Below are 19,842 nucleotides of genomic sequence, written 5' to 3'. Positions count from 1 at the left end.
TCCAGCCTGGGCAACAGAGCAAGACTCCATCTCAAAAAATATAAAATAAAATTTTAATAACTTTTTTTTTGAGACCGAGTCCTGCTCTGTTGCCCAGGCTCAAGTTCAATGGTGCAATCTCGGTTCACTGCAACCTCTGCCTCCTGGGTTCAAGCGATTCTCCTGCCTCAGCCTCCTGTGTTCAAGCAATTCTCCTGCCTCAGCCTCCTGAGTAGCTGGGACTATAGGCACACACCACCACGTCTGGCTAATTTTTGTATTGTTAGAAGAGACAGGGTTTCATCATGTTGGTCAGGATGGTTGCAAACTCCTGACCTCATGATCTGCCCCCGATGCCTCCCAAAGTGCTGGGATTACAGGAGTGAGCCACTGCACCCAGCCAAAATTTTAGTTCTTTATTCAAGATAACTTTGTTTCTTTAAGTAGCAAAGAAATAGAATGGAGTGTGTGGCAGGAAGGAGAGATGTGCTGTGGAAAAAGTGGGCTTCTAGAAACATTGTCTCAGGGGCACTGAGCCTGAGTTGCCTGCTCTTGCTGAGCAGCAGGACCCATGGAGTGTTGGGACGCCATGGAAATTCGGAGAGAAGCATCACACCCAAGGGGTACTCAGGCTCCCACGAAACTCTCCATTCCCTGGCCTCCAGAGGATCAATAAAGTATTTCCAGAGTATCTTGGGGGGATGTATAAAGTATGCCAAGGGACTTAGCACTTTCTGTATTACCTCATATTGTGTATAATCACCACCGCTTCTAGAAGGTTAATTTCCCCATACATTCTAACCTACTTTAGGGCAATGACCCTGCAGTTTGTCTTCCACTCCCACCTAAGTGCCCAAGCTTAACTTACCTTTTCCACGCTGCCCCAATGTAAAATCCAGCCACACGCTGCAGCACATCAGCCAAAGAAATATGAAATTGACATGACACAGTTGGCCTGTAAATACGAGCACGTGACGTGGGCAAAACCTAGTGGGATCGAAGTTTATCCTTGGGAAATGAGTTGACACCTGTCAAGTGGTGGGAACAGTGCCTGGTGCTCAGTTAGGGGTCAGTAATTTAAAGCTGATACAAGGTGACTGAGAGTCAGGGAGAGAAACTGGGAAGCAGATAGTCCTAAAAGGCAGAAATGATTGTGCAAAGCAGGAGAGGCAGCATCTGGTTTTGAAAGCTAAATCTACGGAAGAGTTTTGTATGGGGAGGGACATGTAGAATGAACATGACGTATGTCATTCAGGGATTGAGAAGGCAGCCTGCCAGCATCTGAGCTCTATCTAGGTCAGTGACATAGCACTCCCCACAGAGAGGAACTTAGGATCTTGGCATTAGAAGGAGCCTTACAGGTGCTGTGGCTCCAGACCACTGTTCTGCAGATTAAACGATGGGCTCAAAACCATCAGGTCATGGAGAGTGGCTGAGTCTGCAGCAGATTCTAGGTCTTTGACCTACCAGGCCAGTGCTGCTTTTCGTGTTTTCTTTCTTTCTTTATTCTTTTTTTCTTTTTTTTTTTTTTTGAGACAGACCCAAACTGGAGTATAGTGGCACAATCTCTTCTCACTGCAACCTCTGCCTCTAGGTTCAAGCGATTCTCTTGCCTTAGCCTCCTGAGTAGCTGGGATTACAGGCACCCACCACCATACCCAGCTAATTTTTGAATTTTTTGTAGAGATGGTGTTTCACCATGTGGACCAGGCTGGTCTCAAACTTCTGACCTCAAGTGATCCACCCACCCTCACCTCCCAAAGTGCTGAGATTACAGGCATGAGCCACATGCCAGGCCTCTTTTTCCTGATAGCACACAGACTCACAGAATGAAGATCTTGCCAGCCTCCTCCTCTGAAGTTTCTGAGTATGTTAGATTAGCACAGGAGACCCCATTGTATAGATGCATATATATACATGCATTGACACACATATACAGACACCTAGACCTGCACGTCAGCCCCAAGTTCAACCTGATTCACTCAGTCACTCCTCTATGTAGGCATTCCGCATCCAGGGAATCTTGGGATGCCCACCAAGTACTATGTCCTGAGCTGAGTGCCAGGGATACGACGGTCAGCAAAACCTGACAGCCTGCCCTGTGGAGCTTATTGTCCAGTGCATGGGACAGACATGGCACAAAGATTTCCACAAGGATCGTGTTGATTCCTCATAGTGTGTTCAATGCTCTGGAGGAAAAGCACCAAGTAAATGAAAACGGTCCTATTTATCAAAGACTCCAGGTGACACTGAGGCAGGTGCTCTGAAAACACTGAGCGACAGTCAGCAGGCAGCAGAACCTCCCCTCCAGCTGCTATGAAAGCAGCTTCTAATGAGTTAATGAGCAGCCTGAGGATGGAGGGTGAAGGGGAGGGTGGGGGGAGGCGGAGGGGACACAGTAATCTGCAGAGCATTAGCAGATGCTTCAGCAGGAGGCTGGGGAAGCTATTTGCCAGTTGGCTGCAGCTTCTGAAAGAGCAGGCAGAAGGGTCAATCAATGTGGCCTTCATCAGTTCAGTGACCATATTTTAAAATAATAATAATATTAAAAAAGAACGTGTAATCTAACAGTTTTTTGTTTTGCAAATTAATTTGATAAAATAACTTGCACAAACACAAAAATTAAATTGAACTTATACAATTATACAATTGGCTCTATTGAAAAAAAAAAAACTTTTATATGAGGTCTGGGGCACGTAGGAGCCAGAAATAAAGCTCTCAGCATTTTAGCTGGACGGGGGGGTTGATGGCTGTCCAGCCACATCCGTTAATTTAATAAGAAAGGAAGATCCAGAAAGATATGACACTTGGTTATAGGTCATGCCAATGACAAGATTAGAGTAGGGCTCCTGTGTGATAATTCGGTGCACTTTTTCTTTTAATAGAGGCGGGCTTTTGCTGTTACCCAGGCTGGAGTCCAGTGGTGTGATCATAGCTCACTGCAGGCTCAAACACGTGGGCCCAAGCAATCCTTCCACCTCAGCCTCCTGAGTAGCTAGGACTGCAGGTGCACACCACCATGCCAAGCTAAGTTTTAAATTTGTTGTGGAGATGGGGTCTTGCTATGTTGCCCAGGCTGGTTGCTCAGTGCACCCTTGAATGCAGCATCCCGTGCACTTTGATCCATGTACTCTGGTCAGCCACACACTCACAATACACCCAATTAAATACACGAAAAGCTCCTGCATATTGTTACTAATAAAAGAAATGCAATTTAATAATAATATACCAATCTTCACCCACCTTGGAAAAGTTCAACAAAGCAAGAAAACTGGCAACATTACTGGAATTGTATTAACAGGACTCAGGAGGCAACTTGAAGACGCTTCTACTAGAATGCTTTCGGCATTATCAAGGATAATAATTGACATGGACTGAAACACATCATATGCTAAAATCTGTGAGTTCAAAATGGCATCAAACAAACAGAAAAACAATGACAGCCAACAACGAGAAAAAAATAAATGTTATTTTAGGAGGATGTCTGAGAACCAACTTTGTAGTTTAAAACTAGTTTTTGTTTTTTTTAAAGAAAAGGCATTTTCCTGCTTATACTGTAGATCAAAGTAAATAAATAGTTGATGAGAGGAAATTACTTTTTCTAGAAGCATACCACTAATAAATGAAGAGGACACGATGGATTTAGAATGTCACCATTTTATCAAACCTAATGAAATAACAAATCTAGGAAATGATGGTGAGTACCTGCTCATAACCAGACACGGTGCACCTCCTAATGGAAGTTCACATTGCCCTCTGCCTATGAACTGTTCTTGCCAAAAATCCCAGCTGGGTTGGCCAGTACTTCTGATGGCTCAGCATTCTCACAAACATGGCCTTTGCCGGGGCTCTGAGGTTCTCACTTGATGTTTTGTGATAAACTCCTAACTGATCCGCCAGCATCTCACAGCCCTCCAGCCTCCTCACCTCAAATCATGTAAAACGTGTCTGTCTGCAGCTCCCTGCTGCTCTAACTGGTCAGGCCCTGCTGTGGGTTGAATTGTGCCCTCCCCAAGAGACACTTTCAAATCCTAAGCCCTGGTACCTATGAATGTGACCTCATTAGGAATAGCATCTTTGTAGCTATAATCAAGTTGGGATGAGCTCATAATTGATTAGGGTGGACCTTCATCAATGACTGGTGTCTTTATAAGAAGGAAATTTAGACACGGAAACACAGAAGGAAGATGGCTGTGTGCGGATGAAGGCAGACATTGGAACGATGCATCTACGAGCAAAGAAATGATAGAGATTGCTGGCAAGCACCAGAAGTGAGAGGAGCTACCATCCAGCTCATCTGCAGAGGATCCGTCCCTCACACTGTATGTCAGCTACACCGAGTCAATCACAGTTCCTCAAGGGAGCCAGGCTCTTGCATCCTTCTGACCTTTGTACATGTTGCTCCCTTCACCAATAATCACTGTCATCTTCTCCTGCCACTCAGATGCACCCCAGTCTTTGAAATCTTAGTTTCCTCCTGGACAGAATTAAAGTTTTTATGGGACCCCAAAGAACTTGTGCCCACCTCTTCCTTTATGTTTTCCAAGCAGCATTTTAGTAGATTCCCACACCAGACATGGGCTCTGCCTCAACAGGGAGAACATCTCATTCTTTCCACAATCCCAGTGCCCCACAGAGTAATGAGCATCTTAATATGAATTAATATTAATAATAATGTTAAGCAGCTAATGGAATTGAGCAATTCCTAAATTCCAAGTACTGTTCTAAGCCTTTTGCATGTATTGACTCACTCCTCATAATTCTGAATCATTATTCCCACCTTATATATGAGAAAACAGAGGCACTAAAGGTTAAGTGATTTTCCCAGCATCACTCGCAGTAAATGGTGGAGGTGTGATTCGAGGCCGCTCTAGACCCACAGGTCATGCTTTTAACCCCTGCTCTATGGCTCTCCAGAGGTGAGTCATGTAGGTGACCAGAAGGTTGGATGGGGGTAGGGAGTAGGAAGTGGGGGATGAACAAACGAATCAATAAGCAATACCTTCTCTTGCTAGATGTTAATATGCAAATCTAAGCAATCCATGGTTCTTTGTTTTTCAGGTTACCAGATGGAAACCCCAGAGTTGGAAGCACGGTTTGAGAATGTAGGTGAGTGATGCTGAATGGAATGGCAAGGGAGCCCAGTGGTTTGTGATCTGTGAGCCACCCATGTATGAATCCAGTTACGGAAATGGGCTCTTTGTCCACAGTGCTGTCTTCCAGATTCCGGTGGGCATGCTCCTGACTCCTTGATTTTGATCTCTTCTACCTTTTTTCACCTTCCTGCCCTTGGCAACTGTTCATTTCTTCTCAATCTTGCTGAGCTGCATTCTACTTGATTCAGACCTAATTCAGCTTTGTTCGTTTGTGTTTGAGTTTTGTTTTATGTTATTTTATTTATTGTGTTTGAGTTTTCAACAAGGTATTGACTAGGTCTATTCGCTTGGTGTTTTCTCAAAGCAATGTAGTGCATTTTGAAGTTTTTAGTATCCAGACCATTACTGAAGTGCTACAAAATGAAGACCCAATTAGCAACCACTTACTAACTCCACAACAGCCCTTGAGGAAATACCATTGGTGTGTTATTTGCCCTTGCTCTTTACAGTCTTCTTTTGAAAATTAAGGTACAATACGCATAACACAAAATTTACCATTAGCGACACTTAGTACCTTGACAATGTTGTGTAAGCATCCCCACTATCTAGTTTCGGATTTTCATCACCTCTAAAGGAAACCTTGTACCCATTAGTCAGTCTCTCTCCATTCTCTCCTCCCCACTGCCACCACCATCTGCTTTCTGTCTCTATGGAGTTGCCTATTTTGAATACTGCATGTGAATGGAATCATGTGATAATGTGGCCTAATATGTCTAGCTTCTTTCACTTAGCATGTTTTCAAGATTTATCCCTGTTGTGGCACGTATCAGTACTTCATTCCTTTTGTGAATGGATAATATTCCATTATATGGATAGACCACATTTGTTTATCCTTTCATCAGTAAATGAACATTTGGGTTTGTTTCTACCTTTCGTTTATTGTGAATAGCACTGCTCTGAATATTTATGTACCAGCTTTTCTTTGAACATCTGTTTTCAATTCTTTTGGGTAGATTCCCAGAAGTGGAAATGCTCTGAGTGAGTAACTCTATGTTTGCATTATTGAGGAACAGCCAAACTGGTTTCCAAGGTGGCTGCTCCCCCTTTTATTGCCACCAACAATGTGAAAAGTTTCCGTTTCTCCACATCTTCACCAACACTTGTTACTTCCCTTCTCAAGAAAATTATAACCATCCTAGTGGGTGTACCATGGAGTATTTTTAAAGCATAGATATGATTCTAGAAGTGCGTCTCCACGTACGCAAGCAGCATTCAGGGACTTAGTATAGATATGATTAGATATGTATAGATCTATAGACTTAGCATAGATATGATTCTAGAAGTGCTAGATCTATAGTATAGATCTATAGACTTAGTATGATATGACTCTAGATATAGATATAGATATAGACTTAGCATAGATATGATTCTAGAAGTGCTTCTCACGTATGCAAGCAGCATTCAGAGACTTAGTATAGATCCTGCCACAGCCAGTCTGCAGTGGGATCTGAGATCCTGCGGGGGGTGGTGGTTCTGCTGGTCCACTAGAGCTGTGGAGCCTCAGAAATCACACCGAAAGATGACAGTAGCCTTTGCTTGAAAGCCTCAGGTCACTCTCACTGCAGCTAGAAAATACTTCAAACCCCTTTCCATGGTTAGCAGGTCCCTGCCAATCCTTCCAGCCTCCTCTGTCACCATTCTCCCACTTCTGACCACACTCCCATCATTCTGGGCTTCTCTTCTGCTCCTTGAACATGCCATGGCTTTCTCACCGCTGGGACTTTGCATTGTCGTCCCTCTGCCGAGGACTGTCTGCCCCCTGATCTTCACCGGGCTGCCTCTTTATCCCTCAAGCTTCAGCTCCAATGTCTTCCCCACCAGGACGGCTTCCCCGTGCCCACTACCTAAAGTACCAAGGTTTCCTGCCTTCCAGTCACTCTCTGTCTCACCTCTCTGCTTTTTGTTTATTTGTTTTTGCAGCACTTACCAACATCACAATTTGAAATTTTATTTTTAAAAGTTTGTCAATAGTTTCATTGTCTATCTCTCCCCTCTGGCCCATAAAACACTATGACACCAAGTCCTTGTTTTTCTCATTCATTGCTCTATCCCTAATGCGAAAACAGTGCTAGGTGCTGTTCATCTAGGTGCACAATAAATGCTTATTCAATGAATGAATGAGTTGATTACAGTTTCAGAACTTCCTCTTTCATGTCCCACGGTTTTCCGATATGGCCATGTTTATCTAAAATGTATCTAGAAAAGATTATAAATTATTGTCAGAATTATAGACATGGAACACCTTCCCAAAGACTTCCAGACCATTTAAACAGCCATCAGACAAACTGCCTCAGTTTTTGTTGTTGTTGTTGTTTGAGACAGAGTCTTGTTATGTCGCCCAGGCTGGAGTGAGATGGTGTGATCTTGGCTCACTGCAACCTTCACCTCCCGGGTTCAAGTGATTCTCCTGCCTCAGCCTCCTGAGTAGCTGGGATTACAGGCCCCCGCCACCACACCTGGCTATTTTTTTTTTTTTTTGTATTTTTAATAGAGACAGTGTTTCACCATGTTGGTCAGGTTGGTCTCAAACTCCTGACCACGTGATCCACCTGCCTCAGGCTCCCAAAGTGCTAGGTTTACAGGCATGAGCCACTGCACCCGGCCAACTGCCCGAGTTTAACTCAGCCTCCCAATTGGCTTATTCATTGTGTATTTCCACATCTACTTTTCACACCGGGATTTTTGTATCTGTTTACAATTACTCTGAGAAAGGAAAATACGATGTCCTCTTTCCCCGTGCTGGTTCTGTTTTCCTTTGTAAGCACCCAGAACTGTGTGAACATCTCAGATGGGCATCATAAGAGCTTTTCTCATAAGCCTATCTAATAAGCAGCAAATTTTCCTGACTTCTTCTGTCTTCACTATCTAAGGAGGTCACTATCCATTTCCCTTGGTGGAGTTCATATCTCATTTTTGCTTTTTACCTTTCAGTTTGAAAACTAATTTCTTTGAGCCTTGTTTGGGACTCTCCCCTGCTTCTCATTCATCTGTCTTATTTGGGTTTCAACTCACCAGAGCATTTTGAGCTTTATTCTATCAGATAGGTTTCCTTTTGTCTTTTCTACTTTTTGTCAACATTGGGTGTTTATTGCTTTGTCATTAATATAGTTTTCTAAATAATCATCCAGATATCCAAATAGATCCCTTCAGCCTTTATACCTCTATTTCAGAGAATTTTAAGATAAGTCCCCTACAACTGTGAAAGCGATCCTTTCCCAATTTAATTTCAGATTTTAAGTGAATCATCTCTTTCCCTTCCTTGTGGTCTAAATCTGATCAGTTTAGCATCACTTTCCTTCCTTCCACCCTCAAATCTGTCCTGATGGAAGAATTAGCTCAAAAGGGAATGCACCTCATCAGATGCTGAAAACACACCACACTGGTCTTATCTTCCTGCGTAGGAGGTCATAGTAAGTCTTTGCCCAAATGTCTTTGCTTTGTATGCTTTTCTGCCTTAACCCAGAAGTTCAATGCTCTCTGCTTTCACTTATTTCTTGAGTTGGTGATTACGGGCAGTCACACATGGGCCTTGGTGATAAATGGTCATTTCTGGCTCCTCTTTCTTGTTGCTCCATATCCAGGAATGTACTGTATCAGATGAGTGTCCGGCTGCTTGGGCGTCACTCTCAGAGGCTGCTGCACTTTCGTGCTGGTTTTTCTGCATCCGTCGGTATCTCTGAGCTCCGGGCAGACACTGTATTTTATCAGTCTTTAGTTCTCCAGCAGCCAGCATGGCACTCACCTCACAATGGATTCTTAGTAAATATTTAGAGGCTGCTGAATGAATATCCCATGATTCCTTATCTTACAAGCCGAGAGACACAATACCCAGCCACACGAGACTTATTTTTCTTTTGAGACAAAGTCTCACCCTGTCACACAGGCTGGAGTGCAGTGGCACAATCTCGGCTCACTGGTCAAGTGATTCTTGTGCCTCAGCCTCCCAAGTAGCTAGGACTACAGGTGCTCACCACCACACCCAGCTAATTTTTGTGTATATATATATATATATATATATATATATTTTTTTTTTTTAGTAGAGACCAGGTTTCACCATGTTGGACAGGCTGGTCTCAAACTTCTGACCTCAGGTGATCTACCCACTTCAGCCTCCCAAAGTGCTGGGATTACAGGCATGAGCCACCATGCCTGACCTGCATGACTATTAATGAACATGGAAAGAGAACATACAGATAAGTGTGCAAGGTGGTCCAGGAAATGTTCAAAGACAGGAAATAAATAAGAGCTCACAGAGCTGTAGAAGGCTTCATAGAGAATGAAGACCTAAATGTGGCCATCAAAAAAAGAGACAGAGAAGCATTGAGGAAGTGGCAAGTTGCTTAAATTTTCCACTCTGTCCCGCTCAAGTTTCCTCGTGGGAATACCTTTAGCTTTCTTTCCCTCTTATCAAGGAATCTCCGTCACTGGGTCACCTGCATTCTTCTCATCCGCCTTTACCAACCTGGTCTAAAAATCCTCTTATAGTGCTTCTCTCTGCAACTCTATCTTACTTTTTAGTCCAGCATGGAGTATCAAGGGCTCTGATGGACAATACAAGTTTTGTCTCCTCTTCAAAAACTCCCTTGGGACACTCTCCCAGCCTAGTGTAGTTTTCCTGAGGCTGCCCCTCAGGAAAACCCAGGTTGTGGGGTAATTAGGTCATAGGAAATACTGAAACCAGAAGTTTCAGCTGGAGACTGGGCTAAAATTCATAAATAAAGATTGGCCTGGCTTGAACTCACAATAGGCTAATTTTAGATCTGTGGTTTGGTCTAGCACAACAGTGACAATTATATCCTTTCTCTAAACGTTTTGCCGCCATTGGCTTTGGAAGCATTTCTTTTGTATCACTGCATCATTCAATAGCAATATAATTGTTATGTCCATTTCCCTGGCTCTCACAGGTTTGGGAGCCAGTTACCTTTCCCAGTTCATTAACCGACTGGCCCTTGCATTAACAGCCCCTCCATCGGGGGTTGCCTTGGAGACAAAGCTTCCTGTGGGTAATCCAAGATTATCTAGCTCTTTGTCCTACATGTGACCCTTAATTACTTGCTAAATTAGAATGGTTTTCTGAAAATCACAAGCGGAGGTTAATATGTTCTTCCAGAGCTGGTCAAGCTAAGATGACACTGAATTCACAGGGAATTCAAGTTACATGATCCCTGAAGGCGTCTCTTTGAGTAAGAAGATGAACTCTCCCCCTGGGAGGCACTGCCCCCCCACAAAGCCCCTGTCACTCACTGTCCCTCCGCCTGCTTTTCTAGTTGTGGTTTAATCTTCTCAGGACAATTCACTATGTCAATATTGAGCAGATTCATTCTGGTGCAGAATCCTGTATCTGCACCAGAATGAATGTTGTTGTCTTTGATAACTAGCTGCTTGAAATTTGAGTACATATTTGTATCAAAATTATAGGTTTTTACTCTGCATTTACACAATTACAGGGCTTCATGTACCCACGTGGCACAGGCAACGGAACTGAAGAAACTATTAAAAAACAGAAAGCAAACACGTTGGGTAAGAGAGTTTGAGCACTAGGGTGTCCTCCTAACATTTGATAGGCCTCAAAAGGAGATTAGTAGAAAGGGGGACTCTTAGACTGCCCCTAATGAGCTGCCTTTTCAAATGCTTTTTGGAAGTAAGTTCTATATAACTAATGTAGGTATCGAATGAGAATTATCATTAACAATCATAAATGTAGCCTTACTTAAGGTGTTTAGTTATCTAGACTATAATGAAACTACTGAGTAGGGTTCCAGAAGTTAAAAAAAAAAAAAAAGTCTTAAAATTTTAAATATTATGGATAGATCACAACATTAGGATATCAAACTAAGAATAGTATGTAGCCTGGAATCTCACAGGCATCCTTTCAAAAAGTGTTTAGGAAACCGAACCGAACAGACTCGTGTTAGGAATAAACACTATCAGTGATGCAGCACCTCAAATCATTCATTCAGATTTCCGAAGGAGTCATTGGCAGATTGCTACAAAACCTATTCAATCAGGAGGCTTGACTGAGTACCTATAAAGCTTTGAGTGTTTGTGATTATATTCAACTGTGTGCCGCCTTTAAAAACATTTAGGCATCTATGGCATATAACGTATCCCACAACCCCTTTTTTGTTGAGCTGTACTCATCTAAGTAGAAATTAGCAGAGAAGTCCTATGAAAACTGCTTTATTACGTTTGGTCACATCTATAATTACATATGTGAAGCACCAGAAAATTGACTCTGCCTATACTATACTTAAATTAGCATCAGAGTACATTTCTTTTAGAGAAAAGTTTGGTAACTCTTGGAGTAATTACCAAGGAAAACTGAGATTGTCTCTGATATTGTTTTAAAATAGTTTCATTCAGCATTTTCTGAAGTATGATTCTCAAGATAGAAGTCCTGCAGCCTATTAATAAGTGTTATGCAAAAAAGATTCTGTGATTAAATAAACTAGGGAAATGTATTAAAACTAAGTTAATTTTTTTTAAATTTAATAAAGTGTTGCCACTGAAGAAGTTCCATGAGCTTTTTTTAACACTGAAATGTGCATTATGAAAATTCAAGTCTTCATATTTACTTACAGAATTCCCATTCTCATAGTACACCGTAGCATCTCCTGGAAGCAGTGAGTTCTAAGCAGTGCATTCTGGGAAACACCTTTATATGTATTTCTTAGCCTGCTTTGGCTAATAGGTGCAGATACAGCCAATAAAAAAATTGATGAAACAAACATCCCATTATCACACCCTCAAAACCTAACTTCAAAAAGATTGTTGAACTCCTTGTTCAATTCTTTTGATAGTTTTATGTTTTTCCTTTAATTCAGTGATTTCTATTAACTCCCACCTATAGGAGATTGTATAATCACTCCAAATATTTGCTGCCCCTCCCTGTGATTGGATTATATGTTCCTGCCCCACTGATATCATGTGACCCCTTTGGGCCAACAGACTGTGAATAAAAATGACATGTGCTGCCTCTGAGCAGAAGTTCAGCAGTCATGGTGTGGCTCTGCCATGTTCTTTCTTCCGCCCAAGCAGCCTTGCCACTTCATCTGGCTGCTTCTGATTACTTGTGTCGCAGAAGGAAGATGTGGAGCAGAGCCTCGCTGGCTTGCAGTCAACATGTCACATGTATGAGAAGCATAGCCTTGTGTTTGTAAGCCACCCACTTCCTGTTCCCCATTCGGCTCCTTCCCAGGAACAAGGGAGAGAATGATGCTCCTTCCAAGAAATAGATGATGCTCTTCCTGCCTCATGACCTTTGCTCATGCTGTTCACCTGCCTGGAAGCCCCCTCCTGACCCTGTCTGTCTTTAAAACTCGCCCTCATCTTTTGAAAGCCCAACTCAAATATCACCTCTATGATAAAAAATTTTTGATCGCCTCCCCTGCCAAGGTAGCATTTATCATTCCCTTCCTTTTTATGCCCTCACTGTACCCTGTACCAAGTTCCAAATTTCAGAGTGCAAAGCTACGCCTGGGAGCTTGTTGAGATCCCAACACACCTTGCCCTACTCCAAGATGATTCAGTGGGTCTGCGCCCCATATGATAAGCAATCCCATGTGATCTGAATCAGTCTGGTCCAAGGACACTACCCTGAGAAGCACTGCCACTGAGGCGCCAAGAGCACCTCTGGCATGCTTTAGTTTGCATACCTGTCTACATCTATTAGACTGTGTCCTTCAAACAGAAACCAAGTCTTGTGCAGCCAAAGCCCCTAGGTTGGCTCATGGTAAAGGCTCAGTAAAAGTTAAGTGAAATACATGCCACAATTTGTCAAATGGAAAACTTTCATGCTATCAAGGATCAATAGAAAGATAATTGCTCTTTTGTAACTAGAATACACTAAAGTAAAGCGCAATATAACTGACAGCCCTAGGAATCAGGTATATTTTTTCCATATATCAATAGACTATCATTGTCAACAAGGTCTTCTGTTTTTTACTTTTCCCCAGAGAAGGACGGTCTACAAGCTCCTTTAGTAATCCATTCCCATATTTTGCCCACTTTTTTGATAGGAAATACTTTCTTTACCTGAACTTAATGCTGAAATTTTAAACTACTTATCTCATTCAGCGCATAAGCAGTAAAGATAAGGAATGATTTTCATAACAGAGAATGTTTCTGGAAGGAATCAAAATTTTCCTTTTGAAAGGACTACACTGAGATTGTGTCATTGTAGTGGCTGTTTTTAGTTACTTCCCCTGCAGAGTGAGGCCAGGCCACAAAGGGTGTGCTGGTTAGAGATGGGTGAGCATGAACGCTTGGACTTTGCTGAGGTTGCTTTCACTACCAGCCCAACAAACTGAAGCTGTGCCCACAGCTGCCCCTTCCCCCAGGTGTTCTGTCCAGGGAGATGGGAGTTTTTTCTTTAAGCCCCTCAATGGGGCTGCCATTCTTGGTTGTACCAAGAATACAGGACATAAGAACTCCATTGAATGAATGTAGCTTCCAAGTTCTCCCCAAGTTCCTTATGCATATATACTTGAAGATTAGCAATCTGTACAACCCTTTGGGAACAAAGATGGCACTAGCCAGAGGGTGGCACTAGAGCAGGGAGTCCCAGAGCTTCAGGCTGGGGAGGGACTACTCCAGCTCTCAAGGATTTACATACCAACATAGAAAACAAGTCCTGCTATACTTAAGTTACCTGCTGTCTTGTTCTATTTCTCCAGGCATGATTGGGTCTAAGGAAGGCCATCTCATCCTCCTTCCCAGTAGTCCCCCAGTTTGTGTTTGAAGATCCGTGAAGTTAAGAAAAGCTATCGTTAACCTTGTGCAAATAGAGGAGCAAGTGACCTTGGCCAAGTCAGTCATCACATTCTATTCCCCTGCCTTCGTGATTATTTTAGGGAAAGACACATGATCTGAGCAGTCCATGAAGAGTGAACTTCAGAACTTTTTAGGGAGTCATAAGTCAATCTGCTCTCTCTTGGTTATATGCTGTAATGTAGAGATGTGAAGTCTGGAAGTGCTGCAGTCATTTTGCTATCATCAGAGTGCATATGAAGATAAGCTGACATCTGAAGATAAGCAGAGGCTGATGCCCTGATCCAGCTGTACCTGAAGCCGGACCCACCTCAAGTCTTTTTTACATATATGAGCCAATACCCTTTATTGCTCAAACCAATTTGATTTGGGTTCTCTACATTGCCACTAAAATCACCCGAATTGGTATAGGCCTTAATCACTCCCATTGGAACTTTGTTTAAAACAGAGGAGGATGCTGTCAGATCAGGTAAACTCCTCAAAGTAAGAAATGTTGCATAAGAGATCTGGCAAGATGACCACATGGGAACAGCTGCGGTCTGTAGCTCCTAGAGAGACCAATGCCAAAGGCAGGTGATTTCTGCATTTCTAACTCAGTGGTGTCTGGAACCCCAGCAAGACAGAACTGTTCAGTCCCCTAGAAAGGGGGCTGAAGCCAGGGAGCTAAGTGGTTTTGCTCAGCAGGAATCACTCCCATGGAGCCCAGCAAGCTAAGAACCACTGGATTAAAATTTTTGCTGCCAGCCCAGCAGTCTGAAGACAACCTGGGACGATCCAGCTTGGTGGGGGAGGGGCGTCCGCCATTACTGAGGCTTGAGTAGAAGTTTTCCCCTGACAGTGCTAAGGAGGCTGGGAAGTTCTCACGGGGTAGACGTCACCACAGCATGGCAAAGCAGCTGCAGCCAGACTGCCTCTCTAGATTCCTCTTCACTAGGCAGGGCATCTCTGAAAGAAAGGCGGCAGCCCCATTCAGGGGCTTATAGAAAAGACTCCCATCTCCCTGGGACAGAGCACCTGGGGAAGGGCCAGCTGTGGGCACAGCTTCAGTGGACTTAAACATTCCTGCTTGCCAGCTCTGAAGACAGCAGAGGATCCTGACAAAGAGGATTCTCCCAGCACAGCACTTGAGCCCTGCTAAGGGACAGACTGCCTCCTCACGTGGGTCCCTGACCCCCGTGCCTCCTGATTGGGAGAGACCTCCAAGCAATGGTCAACAGACACCTCATACAGGAGAGTTTTGGCTGGCACCTGGCGCGTGCTCCTCTGGGATGAAGCTTCCAGGGGAAGGAGCAGACAGCAATCTTTGCTGTTCTGCAGCCTCTGCTGGTGATACCCAGGCAAACAGGGTCTGGAGTGGACCTCCAGCAAACTGCAGCAGACCTGCAGAAGAGGGGCCTGACAAAACTAACAAACAGAAAGCAATAACATCATTATCAACAAAAAGGACCCCCACACAAAAACCCCATCCAGAGGTCATCAGCCTCAAAGATCAAAGGTAGATAAATCCACTAAGATGAAGAAAAACCAGCACAAAAATGCTGAAAAATCCAAAAACCAGAAGGCCTCTTCTCCAAATGCAAAGACACAAAACTGGATGAAGAATGAGTTTGACAAATTGACAGAAATAGGCTTCAGAAGGTGGGTAATAACAAACTCCCCTGAGCTAAAGGAGCATGTTCCAGCCCAATGCAAGGAAGCTAACAACCTTGATAAAATGTTACAGGAACTGCTAACTAGAATAACCAGTTTAGAGAAGAACATAAATGACCTGATGGAGCTGAAAAAACACAGCATGAGAACTTTGTGAAGCATACACAAGTATCAATAGCCAAATTGATCCAGTGGAAGAAAGGATATCAGAGATTGAAGATCAACTTACTGAAATAAGGTGTGAAGACAAGATTAGAGGAAAAAAAAATGAAAAGGAATGAACAAAGCCTCCAAGAAATACGGGATTATGTGAAAAGACCAAACTTATGACTGATTGGCGTACCTGAAAGTAACAGGGAGAATGGAACCAAGTTGAAAGCACACTTCAAGATATTATCCAGGAGAACTTCCCCAATCTAGCAAGACAGGCCAACATTCAAATTCAGGAAATACAGAGAACACCATTAAGTTACTCCTTGAGAAGAGCAACCCCAAGATACATAATTGTCCAATTCTCTAAGGTTGAAACAAAGGAAAAAATGTTAAGGGCAGCCAGAGAGAAAGGTCAGGTTACCTACAAAGGGAAGCCCATCAGGCTAATAGAAGATCTCTCTGCAGAAACGCTACAAGCCAGAAGAGTGTGGGGGCCAATATTCAACACTCTAAAGAAAAGAATTTGCAACCCATAATTTCATATCTAGCAAAACTAAGCTTCATAAGCAAAGGAGAATTAAAATCATTTATGGACAAGCAAGTGCTTAGGGCTTTTGTCACCAACAGGCCTGCCTTACAAGAGCTCTTGAAGGGAGCACTAAATATGGAAAGGAAAAACTGGTACCAGCCACTTCAAAAACATACCAAGCTATAAAGGCCAACAATGCTATGAAGAAACTGCATCAGCTAATGTGTAAAATAACCAGCTAGCATCACAATGACAGGTTCAAATTCACACATAACAATATTAACCTTAAATGTAAATGGGCTAAATGTCCCAATTAAAAGACACAGACTGGCAAATTGGATAGAGAGTCAAGACCCATTGGGATGCTGTATTCAGGAGACCCATCTCATGTGTAAAGACACACATGGCTCAGAATAAAGGAATGGAAGAATATTTACCAAGCAAATGGAAATTAAAAAAAAAAAAAAGCAGGTGTTGCAATCCTAGTCTTTGATAAAACATACTTTAAACCAACAGAGATCAAAAAAGACAAAGAAGGGCATTACATAATGGTAAAGGGATCAATGCCACAAGAAGAGCTAACTATCCTAAATATATATGCACCCAATGCAGGAGCACCCAGATTCATAAAATGGTCTTAGAGACCTACAAAGAGACTTAGACTCCTACACAATAATAGTGGGAGCCTTTAACACCCCACTGTCAATATTAGACAGATCAACAGGACAGAAAATTAACAAGGATATCTTGGACTTGAACTCAGCTCTGGACCAAGCAGACCTAATAGACATCTACCGAACTCTATACCCCAAATCCACAGAATATACACACTTCTCAGCACCACATAGCACTTACTCTAAAATGGACCAAATAATTGGAAGAAAAACATTCCTCAGCAAATGCAAAAGAATGGAAATCATAACAGATAGTCTCTCAGACCACAGTGCAATCAAATTAGAACTCAGGATTAAGAAACTCACTCAAAACCGCACAACTACATGGAAACTGAACAACCTGCTCCTGAAGGACTACTGGGCAAATAACAAAATTAAGGCAGAAATAACGAAGTTATTTGAAACCAATAAGAAAGAAGAGACTATACCAGAATCTCTGGGTCACAGCTCAAGCAGTGTTTAGAGGGAAATTTACGGCACTAAAATGCCCATGTCAGAAAGCAGGAAAGATCTAAAATTGACACCTTAAATCACAATTAAAAGAACTAGAGAAGCAAGAGCAAACAAAAACAAAAGCTGGCAGAAGACAAGAAATAACTAAGATCAGAGCAGAACTAAAGGAGAAAGAGACAGGAAAACCCTTCCAAAAAAATCAATGAATTGAGGAGCTGGTTTTTTAAAAAGATTAATAGACAGACTGCTAGCCAGACAATAAAGAAGAAAAGAAAGAAGAATCAAATAGACACAATAAAAAAATGATAAAGGGGATATCACCACTGATCTCACAGAAATACAAACTACCATCAGACTAGAAAATTTAGAAGAAATGAATAAATTCCTGGACACATACACGCTCCCAAGACTAAACCAGGAAGAAGTCAAATCCCTGAATAGACCAATAACAAGTTTTGAAATTGAGGCAGTAATTAATAACCTACCAACCAAAAAAAGCCCAGGACCAGATGGATTCACAGCCAAATTCTACCACAGATAGAAAGAGGAGCTGGTACCATTCCTTCTGAAACTATTTCAAGCAACAGAAAAAGAGGGACTCCTCCATAACTTATTTAATGAGGCCAGGATCGTCCTGATACCAAGATCTGGCAGAGACGCAACAAAAATAGAAAATTTCGGGCCAATATCCCTGAAGAACATCAATGTGAAAATCCTCAATAAAATACAGCTAACTGAATCCAGCAGCACATCAAAAAGTTTATCCAACACAATCAAGTCAGCTTCATCCCTGGGATGCAAGGCTGGTTCAATGTACACAAATCAATAAATGTAATCCATCATGTAAATAGAATTAATGATAAAACCACATGATTATCCCAATAGATGCAGAAAAGGCCTTCAATAAAATTCAACACGCCTTCATACTAAAAACTCCCAATAAACTAGGTATTGATGGAACACATCTCAAAATAGTAAGAGCTATTTATGACAAATCCATAGCCAATATTATACTGAATGGGAAACAGCTGGAAGCATTCCTTTGAAAACCGGCACAAGACAAGGATGCCTTCTCTCACCACTCCTATTCAGCATGGTATTGGAAGTTCTGACCAGGGCAATCAGGAAAGAGAAAGAAGTAAACAGTATGCAAATAGAAATAGAGGAAGTCAAATTGTCTCTGTTTGCAGATGACATGATTGCATATTTAGAAAATCCCATCATCTCAGCCCAAAATCTCCTTAAGCTGATAAGCAACTTCAGCAAAGTCTCAGGATACAAAATCAAAGTGCAAAAATCACAAGCATTCCTATACACCAATAATAGACAAGCAGAGAGCCAAATCATGAGTGACCTCCCATTCACAATTGCTGCAAAGAGAATAAAATACCTAGGAATAAAACTTACAAGGGATGTGAAGGACCTCTTCAAGGAGAACTACAAACCACTGCTCAAGGAAATGAGAGGACACAAACAAGTGGAAAAACATTCCATGCTCATGGATAGGAAGAATCAATATCATGAAAATGGCCATACTGCCCAAAGTAATTTATAGATTCAATGCTATTCCCATCAAGCTACCATTGATTTTTTTCACAGAATTAGAAAAAACTACTTTAAATTTCATATGGAATGAAAAAAGAGTCCCTATAGCCAAGACAATCCTAAGCAAAAAGAACAAAGCTGGAGGCAGCACACTACCTGACTTCAAGCTATACTACAAGGCTACAGTAATCCAAACAGCATGGTATTGGTACCAAAACAGATATATAGACCAACGAAACAGAACAGAGGCCTCAGAAATAACACCACACATCTACAACCATCTGATCTTCAACAAACCTGACAAAAACAAGCAATGGGGAAAGGATTCCCTATTTAATAAATGGTACTGGGAAAACTGGCTAGCCATATGCAGAAAACAGAAACTGGACCCCTTCCTTACACCTTATATAAAAATTAAGATGGATTAAAGTCTTAAATGGAAGACCTAAAACCATAAAAACCCTAGAAGAAAACCTAGGCAGTAGCATTCAGGACATAGGCATGGGCAGAGACTTCATGACTAAAACACCAAAAGCAATGACAACAAAAGCCAAAATTGACAAATGGGATCTAATTAAACTAAAGAGCTTCTGCACAGCAAGAGAAACTATCATAAGAGTGAACAGAGGCCAGGCGCGGTGGCTCAAGCCTGTAATCCCAGCACTGTGGGAGGCCGAGGCGGGTGGATCACGAGGTCAAGAGATCGAGACCATCCTGGTCAACATGGTGAAACCCCATCTCTACTAAAAATACAAAAAATTAGCTGGGCATGGTGGTGCATGCCTGTAATCCCAGCTACTCAGGAGGCTGAGGCAGGAGAATTGCCTGAACCCAGGAGGTGGAGGTTGCGGTGAGCTGAGATCGCGCCATTGCACTCCAGCCTGGGTAACAAGAGCGAAACTCTGTCTCAAAAAAAAAAAAAAAAAAAAAAAAA

The 19,842-nt window shown here is 42.3% G+C and overlaps 1 long non-coding RNA gene across 1 annotated transcript in view; it reads left to right on the top strand.

Annotated features, from left to right (window-relative positions):
* The first annotated feature begins 3,036 nt into the window (after nucleotides 1-3,036).
* The window catches only part of LOC116561732, a 19,232-nt gene continuing 2,426 nt past the window's right edge, over nucleotides 3,037-19,842 (top strand). The window contains exons 1-3 of the long non-coding RNA XR_004273575.1: nucleotides 3,037-4,898; nucleotides 5,041-5,088; nucleotides 11,936-11,941. This is a non-coding gene — a long non-coding RNA (uncharacterized LOC116561732). The remainder of the gene's footprint in view (nucleotides 4,899-5,040; nucleotides 5,089-11,935; nucleotides 11,942-19,842) is intronic.

Source organism: Sapajus apella, unplaced genomic scaffold (assembly GCF_009761245.1).
Source record: "Sapajus apella isolate SASKATOON/1434 unplaced genomic scaffold, GSC_monkey_1.0 scaffold30, whole genome shotgun sequence".
Lineage (NCBI taxonomy): Eukaryota > Metazoa > Chordata > Mammalia > Primates > Cebidae > Sapajus > Sapajus apella.
This window is presented reverse-complemented; position numbering and strand designations above follow the sequence as displayed.